The 26636-nt window shown below is 45.7% G+C and overlaps 1 long non-coding RNA gene across 1 annotated transcript in view; it reads left to right on the forward strand.

Annotated features, from left to right (window-relative positions):
- Positions 1 to 26636, forward strand: part of LOC138525761 (uncharacterized) — a 205975-nt gene that overhangs the window by 65378 nt on the left and 113961 nt on the right. Inside the window, exon 2 of the long non-coding RNA XR_011283421.1 lies at positions 6543 to 6765. This is a non-coding gene — a long non-coding RNA (uncharacterized lncRNA). The remainder of the gene's footprint in view (positions 1 to 6542; positions 6766 to 26636) is intronic.

Raw genomic sequence — 26636 nt, forward strand, 5'->3', positions numbered from 1 at the left:
CACAGCCATGGGAGCTTCCCTCGCTCCTGCTTATCAACATAGACATGTTTTGGGTACCGCCGGCATCTGCTGTAACACACTGGTTCTATTGTCCTCGGTCTTACTATTCCTTCTGTGGAGGTTTTGTGGGTTTGAGTCATTCCTTGTCAGCCTCTCAATGTTTGTCGCCTTTCTCCTCCTCTTGAACTGCAGGGTCTCGATAGCCGTCTCATCATGCTGTCTACCTAGCTCGTACTGTGCTCTCTTGCTCCGCCTTTTATCCCTGTGGGGAAAAGTAAGTGATGTCAGGTGTGTGTATTTAAGTCAGTTGCATGACTTTGCCTGACCCTTGTGTCGGAACATGTCAGGTAAACAGTTTTCTTACGAGTCTGTTGTCTTTCATGAGGTAAAACATTGTTCGTGCTGGAAAGGGAAAGGGTTTCAGAGGGTTTTTGGGATGGGTAATTGTTGGTCACTTTCGACTGGCAGTCCGAAAAGTGACAATCAGAGGGACCATCAAATAAACAAGGGCCATTGTGGGAACTGTAGTATTTTATCTGAGCAGGTTGGGAGTGCAGAAAATAATAATTAGAGGGATGGGACAAAGAATGATTGGGAGTATTCGGATAGGGAACAAGAAAACAAGGATTCTGACAAAGATGGTTTCCTGGTGTATCAGGATTTGGGCTCCTAGCTGGTTGACCAGTGGTGTTAGGGTGATTGGATTTTATTAAGGGAGCTTCTTTGGGTGGAAGGGAGGTAGAAGTGGAATAACCAAGGAAAAACTCAGGGACTTCATCCCCCTCACCGTGGATATTCCCCCTAGCATAAACCCGGTCTCCCTCACCGAGGTGATCCTCCCCCCACAGGGCCACCCCCAGGAACTGGATCAAAACAGCGATGGCTGTATCCTGGCCACATGGATAAGGGATTCCTGGGCTCTACCTGGGAGAATAACTTCAGGTTTCTCACAGTGTCTACCGTCTTACTCCTTCAGTTCTGAATCTTCTCTTTCCATACTCTTGAAAGAGTGTATGGCTGCCCACTGTGGCCTTAATGTAGAAACTGCCACACCCAGCTAAAATTGTAGAAATTGTAGGAGGCCTGCCCCCTGACCAGTGGTTGAGGAGATGCCATGAACCCTACACAAGGCATCACAATTGTTTCAGTGCCTCTCATATGATTTTAGGGTAGGGGACCTTTATGATTTTGGATGTTATAGACTACTTCAGCAGACAGACCTCTGAGCTGCAGCTTTTTCCTTTCAATGTGCATGCTCTCTAGGCTAGCTTCTTTGGACGGGCCAACCCCTTTCGGTATTTAAGGGATCTTGATGAGAGGGAGGGGAAACATTGGAGCTATTGCTAGATATAGGAGAAGAGGAAACCGACCCCTGCAAGGCCAGAACCGGGCCAGTAATATGACTTCGCCACATAATTCTGATATTGAGCAGAACCTTTGCCATCACTGGGATTTGGGGTAATGCATAAAGCAGGCCTACGGGCCAGACTATCGACATTGTGTTCATTCTCCAGGCACCTGGGGTGGGAAACCTGGAGGGGAATTTGGGGACATTCGCATTCTGCAGGGATACAAATGGGTCTATACTTGGCGACCCCCAAAACCCTGCAAATACTCAAGAATCCTTCTCCCTCAGCTCCCATTCTGCTGAGGGAAAGACCCTGCTAAGCTTGCTTGCCACTAGGTTGTCCAGCCCTCTAATGTGCACTGCAGTTAGTGATATCAGGTTAAATTCTATCAAGTTCCCCAAATCTTGTGCTAACATGCTCAATTACTGAGTGCAGCCCTCCTTATTGGTTTATATAGGATATGACAACAGTGGTGGTGACCATCTATAGGAGAACCGACTTCCCTCTGAGGAGTGGAGAAAATCCCTTGGAGCCTGCTGCAAGCTCTCTCCAATTGGAGGTGTGGCCTGCCTCTTACTCCATTCACAATACCTTTTGGACTTGGTTGATCTTGCTCATATCTGTGGTAACAATGGCCTGCAAAGATTGAGTCAACGGAAATCCCTTCAGCCGGGCTCCGTTGAGGATGCTCCCCATGCTCTCTAGGGTGTTGGAGATAATCTCTACATGCTGTACTAGGAGATCAAGGGAGAGAATCCTAAAGAGCCAGTTGTCCAGCTATAGAAACGCCTGCATCCCTTGGAGGGCATCTCTAAGCGAGGCTACGATTGGTCCCATGAACTTGGTAGAGGCTGACTTTAGTATGAAGGGGAAGCTCAGAACTGAAAATGTTGTGTGCTATCATGAACCTCAGAAAGTGTTGGTCCCAGATTGGGACATTGAACTAGGCATCCTGTAGATCCAACAAAGCCAAGAAGTCCTTCTCCTGCAGCAAGGTCCCAACACTCCATTTTGAATTGTTGGGACACCACACTGCGATCTAGTTTCTTCAGGTCGATAAACTGGACTTCTTCCACATGGCCTGAGAACTAGGAACAAAGTAGAATACACTCCCTTCCCCCTTGCCTGTGGAGGCACACTTCTGATAGCTTGTTTCAGTTGTAGCTATTGGATTGCCTTTCGCATTGCTTCCTTCCTGGCATAACCACTGGGACCAGAGTACAGATGATTTCTGAGGGGCACAGTGTTGAGGAAAATTCTGTCTTGTAACCGCAGCAGACCAGTCTGTTTATCCAAGCGTCTCCAGAAAGCCAACTCATTTTAGTCCAGAACCATTGTTGGTGTCCTCGCACAGGCTTGGTGTCAGGATTTCTGTTTCTTTGCCAGTGAAGGGCATATGGCAAGTATTTGAGGATATGGAAGATCAGGAAGGTGAAAAAGAGAACCAAGGTAAGGGTATATACCCCATAACGCCTAAACCTGCAGTAGGGTATACAAACACATTCTATAAGCCTCCAGTGGTAGAGAGAGTGTCAACAAGATTATCAGGATTAGCAACTAAGGGGGGAACTCAAGTGCTTTTGCACCTCCATATAACCAATCTATAAGCACTGATATTCCCGTAGCATTGGTGTATCCAGAGGGTCGACAAGTAGCAAAGAGTTAAGGGCATTGTGGGAAAGGTTGGTCAGGTTACACGAACCTGAAGAAGTATCACCAGAAATAAAGGTACTGGTGCAGAAAATAGAGGATTGGAAGTCAGGATTTTTTTTTTGTTTAGATTCAACCCAGGGGCAATAAGAAATGTTTGTGTTGAAAAAGATGATGGGAAGAGGGTATGTACGGTCCTGGGACAACAAGTAGAACAAGCAAAGGAAAATGGAGGGGAAATCAAGGTGATAGAAATAATGAAGAGGCAGGGCAAGAAGGAGATCAAGGAGAGGAGATGGTGAGAAACCCATTTGTGCCACAAAAGGCAGTGAGGAGGGACGGACCAAGAAATAGACCAGATTTAATGGTGGTAGTACAAAATCAGAATAAAAAAGGGGTAGAAAACCAAATAGATAAACATAAAGGAGTAGGGATAATGCAGTATGTGCCATGGCCTCAAATGGACAAAAATAATTTGATTAAAGGGCTCCCCCAGCTTAAAGCCGGAGCTAGTGCATGGAGCTATGAATTTGAAAAACAAACAGCAGGGGTAGCCTTAGCAGTAGGAGATCTTAAGAGTTTACTGGTCGCCATAATTGGGGAACAGGCTGGGGACATATGGGCAAGGGCTGGTTACTCTGGGGTAAGTCTTGCAGATAATGAACATGAAGGAGCAGCCTTTAATCAGGTAAGACCAAGGGTATGGGATGCCCTACGAAGGATGTACCCAGATACCCCTGACTTACATTCTTAAAGGAGTGCACAATGGGTGATGATGAGGACCCAGTTAGGTTTATTCTTAAGTTATAGGAAATGTGGAGAGGTGAGACAGTACCATTTTTCTTTTTTATCGTAAAGAGGGGATTACCAAAAGAAGTCCAGGAGGCACTAGATAAAATTGTGGCAATTGAAGCCAAAGGGTGGGCAGAGATACAAAGTATAATGGTCCACCATTGTAAGAGAATCAAGGAGCGGGACAGGGAGACAGCCCAGAAGCGGCAAACTGACAAGGCAAAACTATTGGGAAAAAAACAAAATAAGGCTGTCATCCAAGCACCAGTGACAGCACTGGCTCGGGGGGAAAGGACAGGAGATACTACAATTGCGGCACTATGGGGTGAAAGAGGACAGGTACAAATACATATTCTGATTAGGACTGCCCACAGAGAGCACTCGCATGTCCAATCCTATTGACAACCGCACACCCTTAAGAGAATCCCTCGGTGGAGGAGGAAATGGGAAACAAGCAATTTATATTTATGGTAGATTCAGGTACAACTAAATCATGCATCATGGAGGGGAACTTTCCATTATCAGGTAAAACTCTTTACACGCAGGGACTCTCTGGGGCTATTTCTCCGGTCCCATACACCAAGCAGCTAAATATAAAAGTGGGAGTGGAGGTAGTATGAGCCCCCTTGTTATATTCAGAGAGTTCCCCTGTGAACTTGGTGGGTAGGGATCTGCCCAGTAAACTAAATATAACTATATCATCCACAGATCAGGGGGTAGTGTGTTCCACTCCAGGGATGTGTGTAGCTCAAGCAATGGTAATAATCAATGCAATAGCAAGGGGGTCAGTAGTCCGTGGGGTTCCTGTGGTCCCAGATATCTTTTTCTATGGTATTAAAGGTATTAGTAAAAGCAGTGCCTCCAATTGCGATAAAATGTTGGCGAGTGACAGATTTTATTTTCCGACCCATGGTGCCACCTGAGATGGTGGCAGGGACAAGATTGTCATTAGATTCACGTGGACTAGTAGTGTCAGACAAAAGAGTAGTCCTGATTGGAACAGACCAGGAGGCGTGCGAGTGGCGCACAGTCCTATGCGTAGACCAGACAGTACAATTAAGGAAAATGATTGATGAGGAGTTATTTGAGAACAGTAAGCAAAATGGGGAGATTATTTTGGAAATCTGCATCCGCTGTGATATCATGGTGCAGTATAGGAAGGTACATTGCCCCCTGATGGCAGTGGTGACCCCGTTTTTATTCATCTTTTTTCAATTTTTCAAAAGTCCAGAAACCAGTCAGCCCTGGTCGAAAAAGGGTCTCTCTCTCTCTCTCTCTCTCCCTTTTCTCCCTTTCTTTCCTCCATTTCTCTCTCTTTCTCTCTTTCTCTCTCTTTATCTCGTTCTCTCCCTTTCTTTCTTTCTTGATAACCTTTTTTCTCCTCTCCAGCAGTAAGCAAGGATGCCTGACCGAATTCCAACCTGTCTCTTATGTAGGGATAAAGTTGAGATGCATAACATTTGTTCTAGAAATTAAGTAGTCCATCTTTTTGGTATTATGTTGTTTTGTGTGACACTGGTCATGGTTGTTGGAGTGGATGAAGGTGTCAAATGAGAAATTATATCGTGCCTCCTATTGCAATGAAATATGTATATTGGCCTACGCCAAGCTGCTTATAAGTCGCTTGCGAAGAAATCCGTGTTGCAAGGTCCTAACCTTAGAGTCAATGTAAGCCTCCATTTTAGGTCAATCCGCCATTTTAGGTTTGCTTTGTAAAGTCACCCTGTGAGTAAAAATGGTGGACGATGTCATTCCGAAATACAACATGGCTGTCTTGACCTCCGTATGTAGCTAATATGTAACTTGCCTGCAGGCCACTTGTTGAGGTCGTGAACTGAGACCTTGTCCTTCGTTGACCTGTGTATAAAGGATTACTGGTTCAATGATTTCAAAAAAAGGTAGCAGGCCCTCCTCTCCGGAAAGAACATGGCATGATAACCTGTTCTGAGATGAGTTTGCAGCACACGCTTTTTGCTCACTGTACCTTTCACAGATGGGAAATATATAACCATTTGCATATCAGTCTTTGTCCCGCCCACATGGGCAGTCCAGCAACTAAATGCTATGGCAATTCCTCTCTGAACAAGAGTGCCAACAGCAACCCCATACACGTGTTTCAGCCTTGTTGGGCCTCATCAGTGAGGTGAAGCTGCGCCTCTCTGAGCACAGTGAGCAGGGAGTCCACGTCTGGTTGCCCCCAGGTAACTCAGGGTGACCAACCCCAAGTTCCTTACAAATATTTCAAAATTACTTGTGCAATGAAACTAATACACGAGCATATGTTAAGAACTATGTATTCAAATACTGAACATAGAACACTTGTTTAAACTACATTGTATTAATGTTTGAGAAGACCTGCATGGGAAATCCCAGAATACACAGTTGACGTATAGGCTTGTTGATATATGTATTAAAAGCAAACCAGTTACATGTGGATGTGTGAAACTTGGCATGAACCCTAGATCGGTGATGTATTAGCAGAATATTAACCCGAAGTAGGGCTGGATATCGTGCTCACGAAGAGTATAAAAGACCAATACATTCTAATGTACAGCGTCTCTCACTGAACACACTGAACCACGCTAGAGTTCGTTGTGTTCCATTGAGGGCTGATAGCTATCTGATTTTGCTCTGTTCTTCATAACTGGATTCAGTATAAAATAAAGAACTTTGTATGTTCCTTTGTAACCCGTGTTCGGTGTATTTCCTTTTGGGGTACTCAGCCTCAAAATTTTGATTTTGTTTTCACAGTTGGCGCCCGAATAAGATTGATGCTGGTTTGTTGAAGGTTGACGCAGGCTATCGGACCGGGATCGGACGGTGTGACAAAAAGTAGCCCCACTGAATGAGACGCGACACCTCAGCAGCGCTGCACGACCTGATCCCTGGACGATTAGCTTGTTGTCTGAGACGGCATCTTGACGAGGGTCCACTTATCGAGGCGAGCATATATGCCGAAATCACCATACACGAGGTAAGATTAGTTAGGTAAGATTCTGTGAAATCCGATCGGACCTCCTTAGTTTTGTTCAGGTGAGTCGTGACCCAACTCTTAATTCAATCCTGATAATTTGAATTTGGAGCATTGTATCTGCAGACACAATTATTGACCAGGTAACACCAATAATTTGATATGCCTGGGAAATTGTCTACCTGCTTCAGGGCGTTGTTCCGCAGCGATAGACAATCTTTGGAATTTAGCCGTCCCGAACCACAGGAGGGGTCGCCGGCATGTACTATGTACTGTAAGCATGGCATTGGAAGTATAGTATTTAATGACATTTGGCACAGACAAACCAGACATGCCTCTGAACTTCAGTGGCCAATCAGTGGTAGTTTTGAAATCCCTCGTATTGAGTATTTAGAGTCAATTATATTAAAGAAAAAGGCTAGGCCTGCAGCATTTGATGTTTTGCAGAATTGGAAAAAAGAAGCGTTGCAGCAACTTAAAAGTAGAGAAAAACATGCGCGCCGTCACAAGCCGAACGCCGGAAAAGCATTATTGTATGACCAAGATAAACATTCTGAATCAACTAGGAATATGGATATGGCTTTCTTACTTGGAATTCAGAAAATCTATCCTTCCAAAGACCTCCATGCTTCAGATGAATTCATAGACAAATTGTTAAATGAACGAAGGCCTGGTGCCTCAGCGCCACCTCCGTATGTTCCTCTTCCTGCTGCTTTGCCTCTTCTTCCTGCTATTCCTGCTCTACCTGCTGTTGTTCATATTGTTCCTGCTCCTTCTAATGTTCCCCTTCCTCCAGCTCCTCCACCTCTTCTTATCGCACCAGTTACATTACCTCCATTGAATTTGCCTGCTCCCTCTCTTCCAAGTGGTCCTGAGCCGCTTGTAGTTGATCGAGGTGCAGGGTCGAAGGTTGTCACTCGCAATACTATACCACCAGAGAAGAAACGTGATTTGATTGCATGGGCTAAGCATTGTATTGAAAGGGATGATCAAACTAATGTTTTTGCCACACTCCATAATATGGATAATTTTCCTGAGAAAAATGTTTTGTATCGAAGGTTTAGGGATTCTTTTATGTGTAATGTGGGGTAAATTAAATAATGCAGATCTCCCGAAGGGATCTAAACACTTTAGCGTTTTCTAGAGACACTGTGGAGAAAGTAAATGAGCATGTCGAGAGGTTGTTTGGGTATAGAAAGGAGTTGGAAAGGTTACAGAATGAAGATGACGAGGAGGAAAGTATGTATGTACAGAAACGGTTCCTTCATTGTCATAAATTGATATCTGAGGAAGCACGAATTTGTACGAAGGACGCACTTAGATGGATTACGGATATGTCAATAACTCCAGTTGAAGTATATGACACATATAGTCAGTATACACCAGAAATGCAGAGGAAAGTGATACAGGTAATGATAGAGTACCTACAGGATGATTGTGTAAAAAGGAAGATTAGTTGTCCCATAGAGTTATTGAGTATTTATAAGAGGGCTTTTTCACCTGACACTCCTTCGACTGCTTTAGCGCTCGACTTAGCTCTGTTGCTTAGTAAGCGTTCGGAGCCACCTACTTCTCAGTTGCCTATGAGAGAGGTTCCTCTGACATTTGTACCAAAGGTTGAGATTGCGGCTGATCCTGCAAAAAATGTAGTCGCTGTGAACATTCCTGCACATCATGTATCACAGTTCGTTCACGTCCCGTTCTTAAGACAGGAAGTGAATACTATTAGGCAATCCATTCCTGATATTAGGAAAAATCCAACAGGATTCTATAAAGAAATAGAGTCTGTCTTGCAATCCTCAGTGTTCACCTTAGGTGATATTGATTTGATATTCCCTGTACTCCTGCCCGTAGATTTGTGGAAACAAGTTAGAACTATAGACGACGTGCCAGGGTTGGGAGATACATGGGTGAATATAACCAGACTCAATGGAGAAAGGCCAGCTGGTGAAAGACCGCCTCAGGTGATATTGACTTTGCCTGATAGAATTATTGCAAAATTAAAAACCATAATTCCAGAGAAAAGAATTATTTGGGACAAACTTACGACCTGTGTCCAAGGAAAGTCTGAGGGTGCTACCGAGTTCTTTAATAGGTTCGAACAGGTATTCTCGGATTTCAGTGGACAAGACCTAGGCACAGAGTCTGGGAAAAGGTTATTTGTGGACAAATTTGTGCGTGGATTACTGCCCGACATCCAGTCACAAAGTATATGTTCTGAGAGCGCTTGGCAGGCGAAATTACAATCAGAAGTACTGCACATGGCTCAGTACTACGAGAACCGTGTCAATAATGAAAAAGATGGAGTTGAAAAACGAAAAGGTGATATGAAGACTAAAGTGCTATTACAGCAAATTGTTAGAGGCCCCAGAGGGGGTAGTTCTCAGATTAGAGGTCAGTATGTCCCGCAAGGGAATTTGCCCTTGGGTCCTGTGAACATTAACCAGTGTGCCTATTGTCGTCAAGAGGGTCATTGGCGTGCCCAATGCCCCGTCCTTCGACAGTGGTCGAATAACACATTTGGGAATATGGGTAGACGATCCAGAGGTCGCCTGGGTTTAGGGGGCCCTGGTAGAGGTCAGTTTACACAGGATCCTCAGCAACCTTTTTCACAGGATAATCAGACTTCGAGTGTGGACACCAGGAACATATTTGATCATCCTTCCGCTGCATATTTATCTGAAGAGCTTCCTTTTGATGACATTCTGTTTCGTTAGGATTGCCCGAAGCAGAGTTTGGGACCTACACCTATTCCCGTCAATCAGAAAGGTCCCTACGTTGAAGTGGTGGTGGGAAATAGGAAACATCAGTTTTTGATAGACACCGGAGCACAGAAGTGTTCCATTGATCATTCACGGGTTCCAAACATTCCACTGTCAGGGCAAACCAATGTTTCTGTAGGGTTTTCTGGCACACCAGTTATTTGTCCGGTTTCTTTGCCAGTACCCATTTCTTTGGGTCTCTGTCATGCCCCGCATTCCTATTTCAAGACACTTGCAGATATCTACTTCCAGTTGGAAACTGCCCTGGAGACTGTTTTCAGCCCACGGAATCCGCCGCACTACAAGGTCCAGAATTCCTTCGGCTCGCAGTCACGGGAAACGCCCACAACGTGACTTGCGTTCTGAAACAGATCCCAGTACTTAGTGTGGCGTGTCCTTGTAACGGGTGCTCCTAAAACTGACTATTCAGTTCGAGTACTCGATCTACGATTACCTACGGTTATCTTCCTGTTATCTGATTCCTGACCCGGCTTTGTATCAAGGATTATTCTGACGTCTTTTCCCTCGATTTCTGGCTCCTGGCTCCCTCGGTTGTTTCCCCCTGGTTAACGAACTCCTGGCTTGTATTTTGGATTTGTTCTTTGCCTACTTCCTACACAGAAAGTATACGAACTCTTTACCACAGGAAAATACACGGCGCTGCTCACAAGAAGACAACGCTCTACACACTGAAGTGACCAAACGGACGCTCTCCTGTTTCTGCTGGTCACTCCCTGGATTTGGGACGCTTTGCTGTTTATATTTGGGGTTTATTTTGGACACTATTAGACGCGCCCTCGTGCCGTTCGGGTTAGGTGGATCTTTGCACAAACTTTCTTCTACTGGGACTTCCATTTTCTACCATCAAGCCAACCTCCTACTACACACTTTCAGGTTACGGGACTTCCTACCTATCTAAGCAGGTAAGAGGGGTCAAGAAGGGAACAAGTATTGTATTTTGTACCTTTGGCTGCTATCTTAAACTATCCTTTTCTTTGTTCCTCTAGCTCTGTTGTCGCTGCTCCTGCCTTTCCACTTAAGCCCCTGGCCTGTTAGTTACTACCTTCTACAGGCTGCGCTCTTGGGGGGAAAGTCTTGTGCAAAATCACGTTTCAAGATATCCCAGAACCATCTTGGTTATAATCCAGGTTATCCCAGAGTGAAGAGGTTCCCTAAGCGGAGGCTGATCTTGTATCCTTTAAAAATCTGTATCCTTTTCCTATTGCGTAAAAGTTGTGACAGATTTAGGAGCCTATTACTTTTGCCTATCGGTTATGGAAACGGGAGCGGATCCAATGGCGGCTTTGATACAAGCCTTTGCGACCTTACGCACCGATATGGCATCTGCTAATGCGACTCTCCATCAACGTATGGATGTGCTACAGAGTTTTGTGCAGCCCTTACCCCCCGATGAGGAGTTCGGTGATGCCGCTGCTGCAGCAGCCCCTCCTGTACCCCAGGCACAATCGTCTGCACCCATTGTGCTTCCTGGACCTTTCCCTTTGGCCCCTCCAGAACGCTTCTATGGAGATCCTAAGACTTATCGGACCTTTGTCAATCAATGCCGTTTACATTTTCTTTGTCGACCATTGGCATTTCCTGACGCTGTTACCAAAGCAGCGTTTCTCCTTTCCCATCTGGGAGGAACAGCGGCGGCTTGGGCTAACCCTTTACTCGAAGCCAATGATCCAGCCCTATATAACTTTGATGCCCTTATTCAGTCTATGAATAGCGTATTTGATATGCGTTACAAGGCACAAACCTCAGACCTTGAATTCCTTGCTATCAGTCAAGGCAAATCAGATCTTCTGTCTTACCTCACTCGCTTTAACCAATTGGCAGCAGAAACCACCTGGCCCGAACAGAAGAAGGCAGCTGTCTTCTATAAGGGTCTTTCGGATGAGTTGAAAGACTCCTTATCAGTGGTACCAGCTTTACCAACGGGCTTCCCGGAACTGTTGGACTTGGTCCTACAAGTTGACGCTCGGCTACGGCAAAGACGTGGCGAACGGCGTGTTCCTGACCTTCGCTTCTCAGTCAAAGCAGAAACAACTCCTGCTACTCCCTCAGGAGAAACCGAGCCAATGCAAATAGGGGCCATCAGAGGTCCCTTAACCAAAACAGAACGAGAACGACGTATGGTTAACAACCTGTGTTTCTATTGCGGTCAATCCGGCCATTTCATTCGTGCATGTCCCAAGAGACCTGTTAAGGTAGCGGGAAACGCCAGGACTCGTCCTTAAATCGAGCCCTAAGGATGAGTCGCAATATGGATGGCTCGGACCAGTACCCTTCCTCCTCACACGTCTATCTTGCCATGCGTTTCGTCCTCCCGGGTGTTGAGGCCTTCACCAGTCCAGTTATGATCGATTCGGGGGCTAGTGGAAACTATATGGACATACAATTAGCTCAACACTATGGTATACCTGTGGTTCCGAAAACTACACCTGAGGAAGTACACGCAGTGGATGGTTCTCATCTGGTGTCCGGATGGATAACGGAACAGACTGTCCCACTTCGCATGTCTACCTCGGGAGAACACATTGAGCAAATAGTTTTCGACCTTATTTCAGCCCCGCAATTCGGGATCATTCTTGGTCTTTCTTGGCTCCGGACTCATAACCCAATTATTGATTGGGTTAAACAAACAGTTCATTTTGCTTCTGCGTTCTGTACCCAACATTGTTCTCGAAGCCCCGGTGCGACACCTTCGTCTCCCTGTTTGGCTTTGGTATCTAACATCTCCTCTGTTAATGCCACGCTGGGAGACTCTAATCCCGAACTACCAGCAGTATACCAAGACTTTTCCGATGTGTTTGACAAAGGGTTATCAGAAAAACTCCCTCCGCATCGTTGTTATGATTGTCCCATTGATTTGGTACCTGGGGCAGTAGTACCTCATGGTCGTGTTTACTCTCTGACCCGAAACGAAGAAGAACACTTGAAAGAGTATGTGGAGAAGGCATTGCTTCTGGGACATATTCGACCTTCCCGGTCCCCTGCTGCCTCACCTATCTTCTTCGTACCGAAAAAAGAAGGGGATCTACGCCCTTGCGTGGATTACAGAGCCTTAAACAAGGTAACAGTCAAGAACCAGTACCCATTGCCCCTCATAACGGAGTTGCTTGATAAGATGACATCATCCACTATTTTTACCAAATTGGATCTTAGAGGGGCATATAATTTGGTGAGGATACGAAGCGGGGATGAGTGGAAAACCGCTTTCAAAACAAAGTTTGGACTATATGAGTATTGCGTCATGCCCTTTGGACTTTGCAATGCTCCAGCTACATTCCAACATTTTGTTAATGATATTTTCGGAGATGTACTAGATTGCTATGTCGTGATCTACTTAGATGACATCTTGATCTTCTCGGATTCCCTCACCCAACATATCCAACACGTTCGCTCTGTACTGCAGCGATTACGTACACACTCTCTCTATGCCAAATTGGAAAAATGTGTATTCCATGCATCATCAGTTGAGTTTTTGGGGTTTCAGATATCTGCGAATGGGGTGCTCATGTGTACTTCCAAGGTTAAAGCAGTAAGGGACTGGCCAGTCCCAGATTCTGTAAAGGCACTTCAATCTTTTTTGGGTTTCTCGAACTTTTACAGACGCTTTATTGCCTCATTTTCTGAGATAGTAGCGCCCTTGACCCGTCTCACTAGCCCGAAGATTCCATTCCTTTGGGATTGCAAAGCCCAGTCGGCCTTTGAGGCATTAAAGGAGGCCTTTACTACTGCTCCCGTTCTGCAACACCCGAACCCTTCCCTTCCGTTTATAGTGGAGGCTGACGCATCCGCTATCGCGGTGGGGGCTATTTTGTCGCAGATCTGCCCCACTACACAACAACTACATCCGGTGGCTTATTACTCCCGTAAATTGTCTCAGGCTGAACGTAATTACACTGTTATGGAAAGGGAACTCCTAGCAATTCGAGCAGCCTTTAAGGAGTGGAGACACCATCTTCTGGGTGCTCGACATCCAGTAACTGTGTACACTGACCATCGGAATTTACAGGCCCTTTCCAACGCAAAATGTACCAATGCTCGACAAATACGTTGGCATTTGTTTTTCACGTTATTTGACTTTATAGTCACTTATCGCCCTGGACCTCTCCACGGAAAGGCAGATGCATTATCCCGAGTCGGTGCCGATTTCGACACCCGGGACTCGGTTACCCCTATGCTACCTTCGGGTTCTGTCATTTGTGTTTGTTCGGTCTCCCCCTCACTTCTGGATCAAGTTCGACAGTGGGCCAATGAACATGCCGCTTATCTCGACACCTTGGGTGCCCAGGTTGTCACAGGTCTTCCTTATGTTCATGGTCTTTTATACTTACCTGACAACCACACCAGACGGAAGGCTTTGGAATGGGCCCATGATACCCCGTTAGCTGCACATCCAGGCCAGCTTAAAACCTATGACCTGCTACATAGATGGTGTTGGTGGCCAGGTATGAAAAAGGATACCGCGGCATACGTATCTACGTGTGCAATATGTATACAATGTAAAAGACAACCAGGGAAACCATTTGGTCTATTAATGAACATGCCGCTTCCTCCACGCCCATGGCATACGGTGTCACTCGATTTCGTGGTGGAACTGCCCTTGGTTAAGGGAATGTCAACGGTGCTGGTGGTGGTGGACGTATTCACTAAAATGGCACGGTTTGTACCGTGCTCAGGTATACCTACCGCCTCCTCATTGGCTACTCTTTTTTTCGATCATGTGGTACGATTCTTCGGACTACCCACAATCATGATTTCTGACCGGGGTACTCAATTTACTTCACGGTTCTGGAAAGCCCTTACCCATTCTTTGGGGATTGATGCACGGCTTTCATCATCTTATCATCCTCAAACGGACGGACAAACCGAACGCACAAATGGCACCATGGAACAATACCTTCGTTGCCTGTGTTTACAGCATCAGACAAATTGGTTATCCGTTCTGGGGACAGCGGAGTTTGCTTATAACAACTCTCGACATACTTCAACAGGATGTTCCCCATTTTACGCCTTGTATGGATTACATCCAAGAATACTTCCACCTGTCTTACCTTCCTTGGATCAAATCCCTGCAGCAAAATCCACGAGAGACACTCTGATTGCTATACGGAATTCCGTTATATTACATCTACAAGCTGCACAACTCCGGACAAAGACGCAAGCGGACAAACATCGGTCGCCTGCCCCCTCCTATGTCCCCGGTGATCGTGCCTGGTTGGCAACCAAACACCTCAACATTCGGGGTAAAAGGAAACTCATGCCCCGTTATGTGGGTCCCTACAAGATCCTTTCTTGTCTCAATCCGGTTGCTGTCCGTTTGGACATCCCATCCCATTGGCGGATTCACCCAGTCTTTCATGTATCTCTACTCCGTCCTTTTGTACCTGGCACTCGACTTCCTGTCGCCCCTGCTCCAGTTATGGTACAGGGTGATGATGAATATGAAGTACATGCTATATTGGACTCCCGTCTGCGTCGTGGAGTACGTTTCTACCTGATTGATTGGAAGGGTTACGGTCCTGAAGATAGGACTTGGGAACCGGCCTCGAATCTGCATGCACCCCGGCTCTTGCGGGCCTTTTGGTTGGAAAGACTGCGTGCCCGCAGGGGTGGTCGTCCTTTGCGGGGGGGTACTGTCATGCCCCGCATTCCTATTTCAAGACACTTGCAGATATCTACTTCCAGTTGGAAACTGCCCTGGAGACTGTTTTCAGCCCACGGAATCCGCCGCACTACAAGGTCCAGAATTCCTTCGGCTCGCAGTCACGGGAAACGCCCACAACGTGACTTGCGTTCTGAAACAGATCCCAGTACTTAGTGTGGCGTGTCCTTGTAACGGGTGCTCCTAAAACTGACTATTCAGTTCGAGTACTCGATCTACGATTACCTACGGTTATCTTCCTGTTATCTGATTCCTGACCCGGCTTTGTATCAAGGATTATTCTGACGTCTTTTCCCTCGATTTCTGGCTCCTGGCTCCCTCGGTTGTTTCCCCCTGGTTAACGAACTCCTGGCTTGTATTTTGGATTTGTTCTTTGCCTACTTCCTACACAGAAAGTATACGAACTCTTTACCACAGGAAAATACACGGCGCTGCTCACAAGAAGACAACGCTCTACACACTGAAGTGACCAAACGGACGCTCTCCTGTTTCTGCTGGTCACTCCCTGGATTTGGGACGCTTTGCTGTTTATATTTGGGGTTTATTTTGGACACTATTAGACGCGCCCTCGTGCCGTTCGGGTTAGGTGGATCTTTGCACAAACTTTCTTCTACTGGGACTTCCATTTTCTACCATCAAGCCAACCTCCTACTACACACTTTCAGGTTACGGGACTTCCTACCTATCTAAGCAGGTAAGAGGGGTCAAGAAGGGAACAAGTATTGTATTTTGTACCTTTGGCTGCTATCTTAAACTATCCTTTTCTTTGTTCCTCTAGCTCTGTTGTCGCTGCTCCTGCCTTTCCACTTAAGCCCCTGGCCTGTTAGTTACTACCTTCTACAGGCTGCGCTCTTGGGGGGAAAGTCTTGTGCAAAATCACGTTTCAAGATATCCCAGAACCATCTTGGTTATAATCCAGGTTATCCCAGAGTGAAGAGGTTCCCTAAGCGGAGGCTGATCTTGTATCCTTTAAAAATCTGTATCCTTTTCCTATTGCGTAAAAGTTGTGACAGTCTCTTTACGGACCACTGCCCATTTCTGTTGACTTTGAATTGTGGAGAGAACTTGCTGGGGTTGAATCTGTTAAAAGAATTGAATGCAGTGATTTATTGTTCTTCTGATGGAGTGCGCTTGACGATTTCACCACAGCAATTTTCTGTCTCGCAATTCTTGACTAGACCTTTGCCGCCAGAATTCATTGATGTACCAGAGAGCTTATGGGCTGTTGACGACAATGATGTCGGTGTTTTACAGATTGAACCTGTTAAGATAGTTTTGAAACATGGAATTGAACTGCCACGCATTCCCCAGTATAAGAATTCAGTTGAGGGCGAGCAAGTTTTGAAATGCATTGTTTCCGATTTTGTGCATCGCGGGGTGATTGAAGAAATTTCAGGAAGTTTGTGTAATAGTCCGATTTACCTGTGTACAAGAAAGGCGATAATGCATTTCCATTCCGTTTCATAATTGATTTACGTGCCATTAATAATGTCGTCGCTCCACAATTTCCAAATGTGCCTGATGTGACGACAATCTTAACCATGATTCCAGCTACAGCTACTTACTTTAGTTTTGTGGATCTAAAGAATGCTTTCTTTAGTATTCCTATACACAAGGATAGTAGATACTTGTTTGCGTTCACCTTAGGGGGATGCTCGTTCACATTTACTCGTGCTCCCCAAGGGTACACAGAGTCCTAGCATCTATAGTAGGGCTTTGAAAGAACAGCTTGATACCCTTGAATTGCCCTCTACTTGTACATTGCTTCAATATGTTGATGACTTGCTTTTAGCTGCTGACTCTGAGAGCGCCTGTAAGGAGGGCACTGTGTTATTGCTTATCCATCTAGCTAAGCATGGTCACAAAGCTTCGCTTAAAAAGTTTCAATATTGTTGCCAGGAGGTCGCCTATTTAGGCTATCTCCTGTCAAAGGGGGGAAGAAGATTGACACCTGGAAGAATAAAACACATTTCTGGCATGTCTGTCCCAAATACACAGAAGGAAGTTAGAGCCTTGATAGGTATGGCTTCTTACTGTAGGTTGTGGATCCCAAATGTTTCACTAGTGATCAAACCGATGTTGGCTTTGACATTTCTTCGCCATTGCCGTGGAACGCAGAACACCAGCAATCGTTTGACTTGCTTAAAACTGCATTATGCTCTGCACCAGTTTTGGGCACACCAAACTATGAAAAGGCCTTTGTGTTGTTTGTGCATGAATGTGATGGATGTGCTTTGGCTGTATTAGTGCAGGAACATGGAGGGAAGAATAGGCCGTGCGGTTACTTTTCGTCCGCCCTTGATCCTGTGGCATGCGCTTTGCCAAGATGTTTGTGAGCTGTCGCTGCTGCTGCGTCTGTAAAACAGAGTGAGGGAATGGTTCTAGGCCATGATCTAACCCTGATGGTGCCTCACTCTGTAGATGTTCTACTGAACCGAACCCAAACGCAACACCTCATATCTGCACGGTTGACAAGATACAAAATGATCTTGTTTGCTCCTCACATTCAAATTAAGAGGTGTTGTGTTCTTAATCCGGCTGAACTCCTACCTTTCCCGCAAGATACTACTTGGGGCGATGAAGAGTCACATGACTGTCTGTATACTACCGAACAAGAAACAAAGGGTAGAATTGATTTGAAAGACACTCCTTTGGATAATCCGCATGGAGAGCTGTTCTGTGATGGCTCCTGCTTCAAACTTCCGGATGGTACATCCACAGCTGCTTATGCAATCACCACATTAAGCGGTCATGGAAACCAAGAGAATCACGCATAATTCTGCACAGGCCGCAGAGATTATAGCATTGACCCGAGCTTGTGAACTTTTCGAAGGGCTTGCAGTAAACATATATACTGATAGTCAGTATGCCATTGGGGTGGTTCACAACTTTGGGAGACTTTGGTCAGAGAGAGGGTTCTTAACTTCACATGGCACTAAAATCCAACATGGCTCCCTAATAGTACGACTACTCTCAGCGCTTGCGCTCCCCACTCAGTTAGCAGTTATGAAATGTGCAGCACATCGAAAGATTACAGATGACATATGGAAAAGGAATACTTTCGCTGATCAGATAGCCAGACAAACTGCTTCCGATCCCTTTACGGAGATGTATGTTTCAAGGGAGACTGTAAATGCTTATGCAATGGATGAGGGCGTTGGGTCTGTACGGGATATCGAAGCTAATGCCACGTTAGAAGAATCCAAGAGGTGGGCTGAAGGCTTGGGGAAACTTGATGAAGACGGGTGTTGGGTGGACATAGCTGAAGGGAAATAGCTACTCCCTGACGCGTATATAATGATGATGGTCATCATGGCCCATGGTCCTACGCGTGTATGTGCCCAGAAAATGACAAAGATGTTAGAAAAAGTTTGGGCAAATGACAAAATTTCAAAAATTGCCCAGCGCTATGTCCAGGATTGTATGATTTGCCTACAACACAATGTGGGAAAGGGGACAGCAACTCCAAGGGGAAGTTTTGGGACACCCTCTGTCCCCTTTGAAGTTATCCACTTTGACTTTATTGAAATGGAACGATGTGACAATAAAAAATATGTGCTGGTGGTCATCTGTGCTTTTAGTAAATGGGTTGAGGCTTTCCCCGTTAAAGATGCTACAGCCATGACTACTGCGAAAACCATGTTAAGGGAATATTTTCCACGGTTCGGGCTACCAAGAGTCATCTGGTCGGACAATGGTCCACATTTTGTCGCCTCTGTAATTCTGCAGATATGTGCGGCATTACAGATTGACAAACGGTTCCATTCGGCCAGACATGCTCAGAGCGCCGGACTAGTAGAAAGACACAACGGTATCATCAAGAACAAGCTCGCTAAGACTTGTGCCGGCACTAAGTTAAAATGGCCAGACGCCTTACCGATCGTGTTATTATCCATGCGTACAACCCCTCAAACTAAGACTAGGCTCTCTCCCTTTGAGGTGGTAATGGGGAGACCTGCCAATATCTGGAACCTTCCTAAATGCAATTTGTTAAGAAATGTTGAAAATGTATTACTTTCAGATTATTGCAGCCAGTTGACTAAAAACTTGTATTTGATTTATCACCAGGTGCGAGTAGCTTTACCTGTGCGATACGAGGGCCCGGGCCACAGTATACGGCCTGGAAGTTGGGTGCTCATCAAGGCATTTGAGCGCTCTTCCTGCCTTGCGCCTCGCTGGCGTGGCCCGTTCTAGGCCCTGTTGGTCACCCAAACAGCAGTGCGGGTCTCTGGAAGAAAGAACTGGATCCACGCGTCCCATGTCAAGAAACTTCCTCACCCAGTGCCACACGTTACAAAAGAAACAGAACCTCTCGCTAATGCTGCAACCAACGATCCCAAAGCAGTAAATAGCGCCAAGAGTCTGTCGGAGAATCATTCTGAGCCCATGAAGCTTGGGGAAACGGCCATTTTGTCTCTGCACTCTCCAAAAGTTTTGCATCCGGAAACTGCTATTCCAGATTCGGTATCTTCACTTGTCTCTGATACGTTGCTTCCAACGGGAAGTGACGACACATTGTTTCCGGATCAATCGGTCCCGGGAAAAGCAAGGTACAATCTGCGTCCAAGAAAATAGACTTGCAGCATGGTTTTGCTGTGCATCTGATAGACTTACGGCACGGTTCGGCTGTGCATTCGAAGAAGAAAAGGATCATTGAGGGCTTGTTTTTGCCCAAATTTGAGAAAGGGGGTTCTGTTGGCTAGGGTTGTGGAAGGACTAAGAAGTCATGCGGCCGGGAAGTCACCAACAACGAACATTGGGGGTTTCCATTTGAAGACTACAATGCCTGCTACCGCTCGTATGGGACTTGTAAATGAGGGGGTGACCAACTGGGACAATGGACAATATGCCTGGGCCCCGAAAACGTATTGCTGTGTTTTTATAATGATATTTGTTTTTTTTATAGTCACTGTTTTAGGATTGTGGTACCTTGAGGAAATGCATCCTTTAGAATCCTTGTTGCCCACTGAAAATGTACCTGCTGTTCCTACTCCCTTTGTGCATTTGCATACTCTGTCCCCTAGGGACTCTCAGCATAGACAAAGGTACCACAATAACACTTTGCTACTTATCATGAATGCTACGCATGCCATTTTTAATAAATCTAACTGTTGGGTCTGCTCACATCTACCGCAACACGGGGATAAGGGGCTAGGTTGGTATATGCATCCTTTACCTTTGACAACTCCTTGCTATGCTTCTCCTAGAGCACTGTTCTTTGGCCGTTGGAATGATAGCATCTCAGGGAACTTTGATGGCACCAATTTGAATAGTTTTGAGAAACGTGTTTAGCATCCCCTGGGATGCTCGCTTTTCGTAAACAGGAGTAACCCTACGTTGCTTCTATTAGGCCTTCTGATAGACTGTGTCTTTCCAATCTTTGATTTCCTTTAAGATGGCTCTGATAGGCAATAAGGATGACATGCCTCCTTCTTACACTGTTAATCATAGCCCCGATTAAGTTTCCTTTTGCATACAGAGGAATGGAACTCAGTTGGAGATTTTCTAGGTTGTGCCAACGTTGCAAATTTGACTGGGGAAGACAGACTTTTGTATGTAGATGAGCCTGTCTACTTTGTCTGCGGTAATGTAGCAGTCTCATGGTTGCCCAGGGATTGGCAGGGAACCTGTTATTTAGGGATCCTGTTACCTGGGGTGTTTATAGCTAGTACAAAAGAAGTTTCAAAGGCTCGTCCACGACGGGACGAGAATGGTGATAGTCTGGCACAAATCTTGGGAGATATAGCAAAATCAGTTGTGCCATTTTGGGGGCAGATGGCGAATTCCGAAGATATCAGAAGACTAGCGAGAGTACTGGAGAGAACCATCAACCGGATCACAGACATACTCTATGATATGACATTAGAACAGAAGGCGATAAGGCTAGTAGCACTTCAAAACCGGATGGCATTAGATGTCATTCTGGCTGAACGTGGTGGAGTGTGTGAATGAGTGGGGTCCGCTTGCTGTGTTTTCGCACTAGATTCCTCCCCAACCATCTTCAAGGCAATACAGAATCTGCACATCCTTAGTTCAGAAGTGCATGTTCCAGAGGGAAACTGGGATCTTAGCGCTTGGTTCTGGGACTTCTTGCGATCTTGGGGTTGGAAGGTACTTTCGGTCTTGCTGATTATTTTGGGAATTCTGTTGTTTCTTTGCTGCTGTATTCAGTGTCTACCTAGTATATGTTCGATGCTAGGGGGATGTTGCGCACAAGCGATAGGTACGATAGGACATAAAGTGTATGCCCCAGATAAAACTTCCAAAGAATATGTGTTGAAAGAAATTTTAGCGAATGACCTAATGGCAATAGATATTTCCGACAGTGATTCAGGGTGCACGGACGATGATGCATGGAGTTATTTGCAAGAAGATCCAAAGTAGTTTTAGCACTTGGCATCGGCTAAAAGGAGGGTTTGTCAAATGAGAAATTATATCGTGCCTCCTATTGCAATGAAATATGTATATTGGCCTACACCAAGCTGCTTATAAGTCGCTTGCGAAGAAATCCGTGTTGCAAGGTCCTGACCTTAGAGTCAATGTAAACCGCCATTTTAGGTCAATCCACCATTTTAGGTTCGCTTTGTAAAGTCACCCTGTGAGTTAAAATGGTGGACAATGTCATTCCGAAATACAACATGGCTGTCTTGACCTCTGTATGTAGCTAATATGTAACTTGCCTCCAGGCCACTTGTTGAGGTCATGAACTTGTCCTTCGTTGACGTGTATAAAGGATTACTCTTGCAATGAAACTAATCCGTGAGCATATGTTAAGAACAATGTATTCAAATACTAAACATAGAACACTTGTTTAAACTACATTGTATTAATGTTTGAGAAGATCTGCATGGGAAATCCCAGAATACACAGTTGCCGTATAGGCTTGTTGATATATGTATTAAAAGCAAACCAGTTACAAGTGGATGTGCGAAACTTGGCATGAACCCTAGATCAGTGATGTATTAGCGGAATATTAACCCGAAGTAGGGCTGGACATCGTGCTCACGAAGAGTATAAAAGACCAATACATTCTAATGTACAGCGTCTCTCACTGAACACACTGAACCACGCTGGAGTTCGTTGTGTTGCACTGAGGGCCGATAGCTATCTGATTTTGCTCTGTTCTTCGTAACTGGATTCAGTATAAAATAAAGTACTTTTGTATGTTCCTTTGTAACCCGTGTTCGGTGTATTTCCTTTTGGGGTACTCAGCCTTGATATTTTGATTTTGTTTTCACAAAGGTATGTCTGTTATATGGGGTGGCCATATAAAGGACAGTTGAAAAAAAATTGCTAAAATTAATATGTCTATAAAAAAGAAATACAAAATGGCTCACTTTTGCCTAGATGAATGAAACAGGAAGTACGAATGACGTATGATTTATATAAGGGGATGGGGGGATGGGCTTTGACATCATTTCTGATATCGAGTATCCAGAATACTCCAATAGCTGGTAGTCTGATATGGGCATTGCAGGAAGGAATATAATCAATGAAAACTGTTATGTGTGTGCACTTATCCCGCATGCATCAGGGGCTCTTAAGGTTTTTAGTTCCACATCCAGTCCCAATTACAGAGGCACAATGCCTGGTACATCTTGCACTATGAGGTATAAAGGGCACATTCCAGGCACACAGCTTGCAGTTGAGGAGCATTGATCGAGACCCAGCATTATGCAATGGCAACACGAAATACCGCCAGTGTCTACAAGTACCATATTTTTCCTTGGGAGGTTACTCAAATGGCAATGACAAATGGCAGGGCACCACAGTGATGTGCCCGGCAGATGGACTGATCGAGTACAGCAGAGAAGCAATAGAGACTATGTGTGCGCAAATATGGTCCCAATACATCACAAGGCTGACATGGATTGCAACAATGAAGAAGCCAGTGCGAATACATAGAGCCCTAGACTCAATGAAGGAACAGTTCCTGTGGGCGCAAAAACACACAGTGCAACCACACTCTTGTGATCCCTGATATGACGAAAGGTACGGCAGCAGTGATGGATTGCTACTGGGCTTGTGGCCAACAAGCCTACTTGCACCTCCCACTCTCATGGAGGGGCAAGCGTTCACTGTCCATCCTGCACTCAGTGCTACTAGTAATCCTGGAAGAACACCTGAAGGGAGAGAAATGCCTGACAAGGTGGCAACAGCCACTCAAGCACCTAAAGAAGCAAAAAGAAGCTTGCAGATCACACAAGAATTTGGTATGCCGCCAGAAAAAGGACAATTTCAATGGCGGGGAAGAAAGAAGAGCTCAAACTTTCTCAAAAGACTCTTCCACACTGCTCCGTGGAATACCTGACGAGTATCGATTTTTCTTTTTTTTTTTTTTGTTTTTTTAGAGCAGCAGAAACTTTCTTTTCATCTTTTTTGGCTCCTGGGGTACAAGCAGTTGCTGCACTTTTATACCCCCAGAGGATGCTGAGAATGGGTCACTAACCCACGTCATCGAGGCGGTCACAATCTAGGTGTTCAAATGAAGAAAGAAGTGGAGTTCAGAACACGGATTGGCTATCGCTTGCCTTTGATTGGGTCCTGTCATGGCTGGAGGCAGCAGTAAAAATACTGGTTCCTATTACCGTATTCTTGGACCTCTTCTGCACGTGCCAATTGGGTCTCTGAGTTTGTGTTCATATAGTCCCTAATAGTGCAAAGATGATGGTATCAATTGGGGGGGGGTCTAAAACAACTTGCCATACAATAAACAGCGAAACACAAACTAATATTTCTGTGGTTGTAGATATGTCGGGTGGGGATGAGTTTGTTACTGTAGAAGTAACGAAAGGGGGGAATGTTGGGGAGGAGCTAGCGCCTTCCTGCACCCCCCCTCCCCAAGCGCTCTACAAATAGGCAAGACTTCTCTAAGCACTAGAGCACTGAGAGAGCTTTTTTCATGCAAAAGTAATCACACACAGACGTGGCCAGGCACTAAATGAAGCTAGTTAGTATTTAAATATATGGTGTAAATAACTATTAGTTGAATACACTTGTAAATGTTATTCTATGTAGTTTTAAAATCTCAACGCACAACAGAAGTAGGCTCTGGGCCAAAAGGAATGTGGCCTGCGCTAAAAATGGATCACATAGCATGCAGTGTTGCGTCACCGAGGCTAGCTCTGGCAGAGCACATGAAGTGGCTGAGCAGCTGTTTCCTGTCTATCAAAAGCCCATGTATACTAAGAATAGGGGAGTGTACCTGCTCCATTCACGACATGGAAAATTATTGGAAAATAAGGTTTTAAGGTGAATTACTGGACCAGATAAAATATGAGTATATTGAGTGAAGTGTGGAGAGTATGATATGATGATATATGTGATATGGCATTTATAACGCGCCTATATACACGTGTTTCAAGGCGCAACGAGGCAAGGGAAGGGGAACAGAGGGAAGACAGACAATGATCCTACTAGTCCAGGTGTCATTCAGATCACGCAAGTGCATAGGAAGGGTGAAGGGGAGAATGCGAGGGGAAGAGGGAGGGGAAAGTGCAGTAAAAGGATAATACAATACATAACAATAAGTAAAGTATGGGCAGCAGCTGGCAAGTGCAAGGGTAAAGGGTAAGTGCAGGCGTCAAGTGCTGGTAAGGGACTGTAGGGATACAGAAACAACTGTCCCCAAGTACAGGGTTGCAAGGAAAGCAGTACAGGTGTGCAACCAGCGGGGTAGGGGACCTGGGCCCGAGATCAAAGGGTGGCCAGGTAGCCAGTGCAAAGTCAGTTTCAGCCAGGAAATCAGCAGGGGAGAGGAGGAGAGAAAGCAGAAGCAAAGAGAAAGGGTTTGAGGTGCTTCCGGAACTGGAGATGGTTCTCCTCAAGTTTCAGGGGGGCAGGAAGGCTGTTCCAGAGGGAAGCCCCTGCAGAAGAAAGAGATCTACCACCAGCTTGTTGCTTGGAGAAGCGACTGACCCGGAGGGAGTTGGTGGCGGAAGAGCGAAGAGCTTGAGAAGGAAGATATTTAGGAAGAGAGAGTTGAAGGTATTGAGGCCTCATGCCCCAGAAGGCCTTGTGGACAATGCAGAAGGTTTTGAACTTAATCCTTGCAGCCACTGGAAGCCAGTGCAGAGATTTCAGTCCTGAAGAGATACGATCCCTGGGCTTGAGGCCAAGGACAAGTCTTGCAGTCCTGTTCTGGATGAGTTGCAGAGGGCGGAGGGTGGAAGCAGGCAGATTTAGAAAAAGACTGTTGCAATAGTCCAGCCTAGAGAGAACCTTATATTCATAAGTAGCAAAATAATTAAAAACAATGATAAAATTCTTGCATAGGCAGCAGTATGTTAAGTAGTTTGGCTTAAATGGTAACCTGACCATGCCGTGAGAAAGACTGCAGTGCCCCTTGTAAGGGAAGAAGGACAGGTTTGGATGAGCCATGCCAGCATCAAGTGACAAGTCAAGAGTATTTAAGCTGCCTGCCTGGCACCAGTCTGGAGGAGCCAGGAACGGAAGAGGGAAAGAATGACGTTCAGGGAGCAGAGATCTTGCCCCACATCCTCATTTCTGTACAGATTACATTTGTTATCCTTGCAAGATAAGACTCTTGGCCTGAAATCCCAAGATGGGTGAACTTTAATCTGATGTTAGCGTGATTAGGGGTACCCGTATAATTAAAGGGGTACCCCTGTAAATTGGGGTACCTTTCACCACTAACAACATGGCTGAACTGTTCATAATCTGCAAGGAACGCGCCAATCCTTCTGCAGTTTCCACCTTTCCTCTGCCATCCCAGATCCTCTGCACTGCACAGGCCTCTCACTTCATAACAGAAACTCTGGACATCCTGTCCTCAGTCTCCTCTTCACCCCTCCCTTCTCCCTCACCCGCTCTCAGGCCTCCCTTCCCTTCTGCTCTCCTCTTTCTCGCCCATACCACCAGATGAGATCTCTAGACAAGTCCTCTCTATGAAAGTCTCCTCCAAACAGGTGCTGCCTTGCTCCTCCAGAACTATCAAGGACAACATTGCATCCCTTGCTCCAGCCTTGGCTGATTTCTGCTATCACTCCTTTGCCAGTGGCTCCTTCCAGGCTACCCCTTAAGCACTCCCTTGTGCACCCTCTGCTCAAAAAGCCTTCTGCCAACCCCTCCTGTCTGGAGGCCCCTGTCTGGCTAACTACTGTCCTAACTCTGGCTAACTACTGTCCTATCTCTATTACCCCCTTCATGGGCAAACTCTTGGAGAAGCTGGTCGTCTCCCAGCTGATTCACCACACTGATGGGTGTCTGGAAGACCACCAGTCTGTCTTCAGAGCAGTAAGAGGCACGGAAACTGCACTCCTAAACACCGGTGAAGACTTGCTCTCAAATCCCGATTCCAACTCTCCTTCGGTTTTCATCCTTCTTGACCGTTCCTGTGCCTTTGATATGGTCGATCATGCCACCCTTATAAAAACGGCTATGACACTGGAATGGTTGACCTCCTTCCTCTCTGA

Source organism: Ambystoma mexicanum, chromosome 7p, assembly GCF_040938575.1.
Source record: "Ambystoma mexicanum isolate Mex_15411 chromosome 7p, UKY_AmexF1_1, whole genome shotgun sequence".
In the NCBI taxonomy this organism is placed as follows: domain Eukaryota; kingdom Metazoa; phylum Chordata; class Amphibia; order Caudata; family Ambystomatidae; genus Ambystoma; species Ambystoma mexicanum.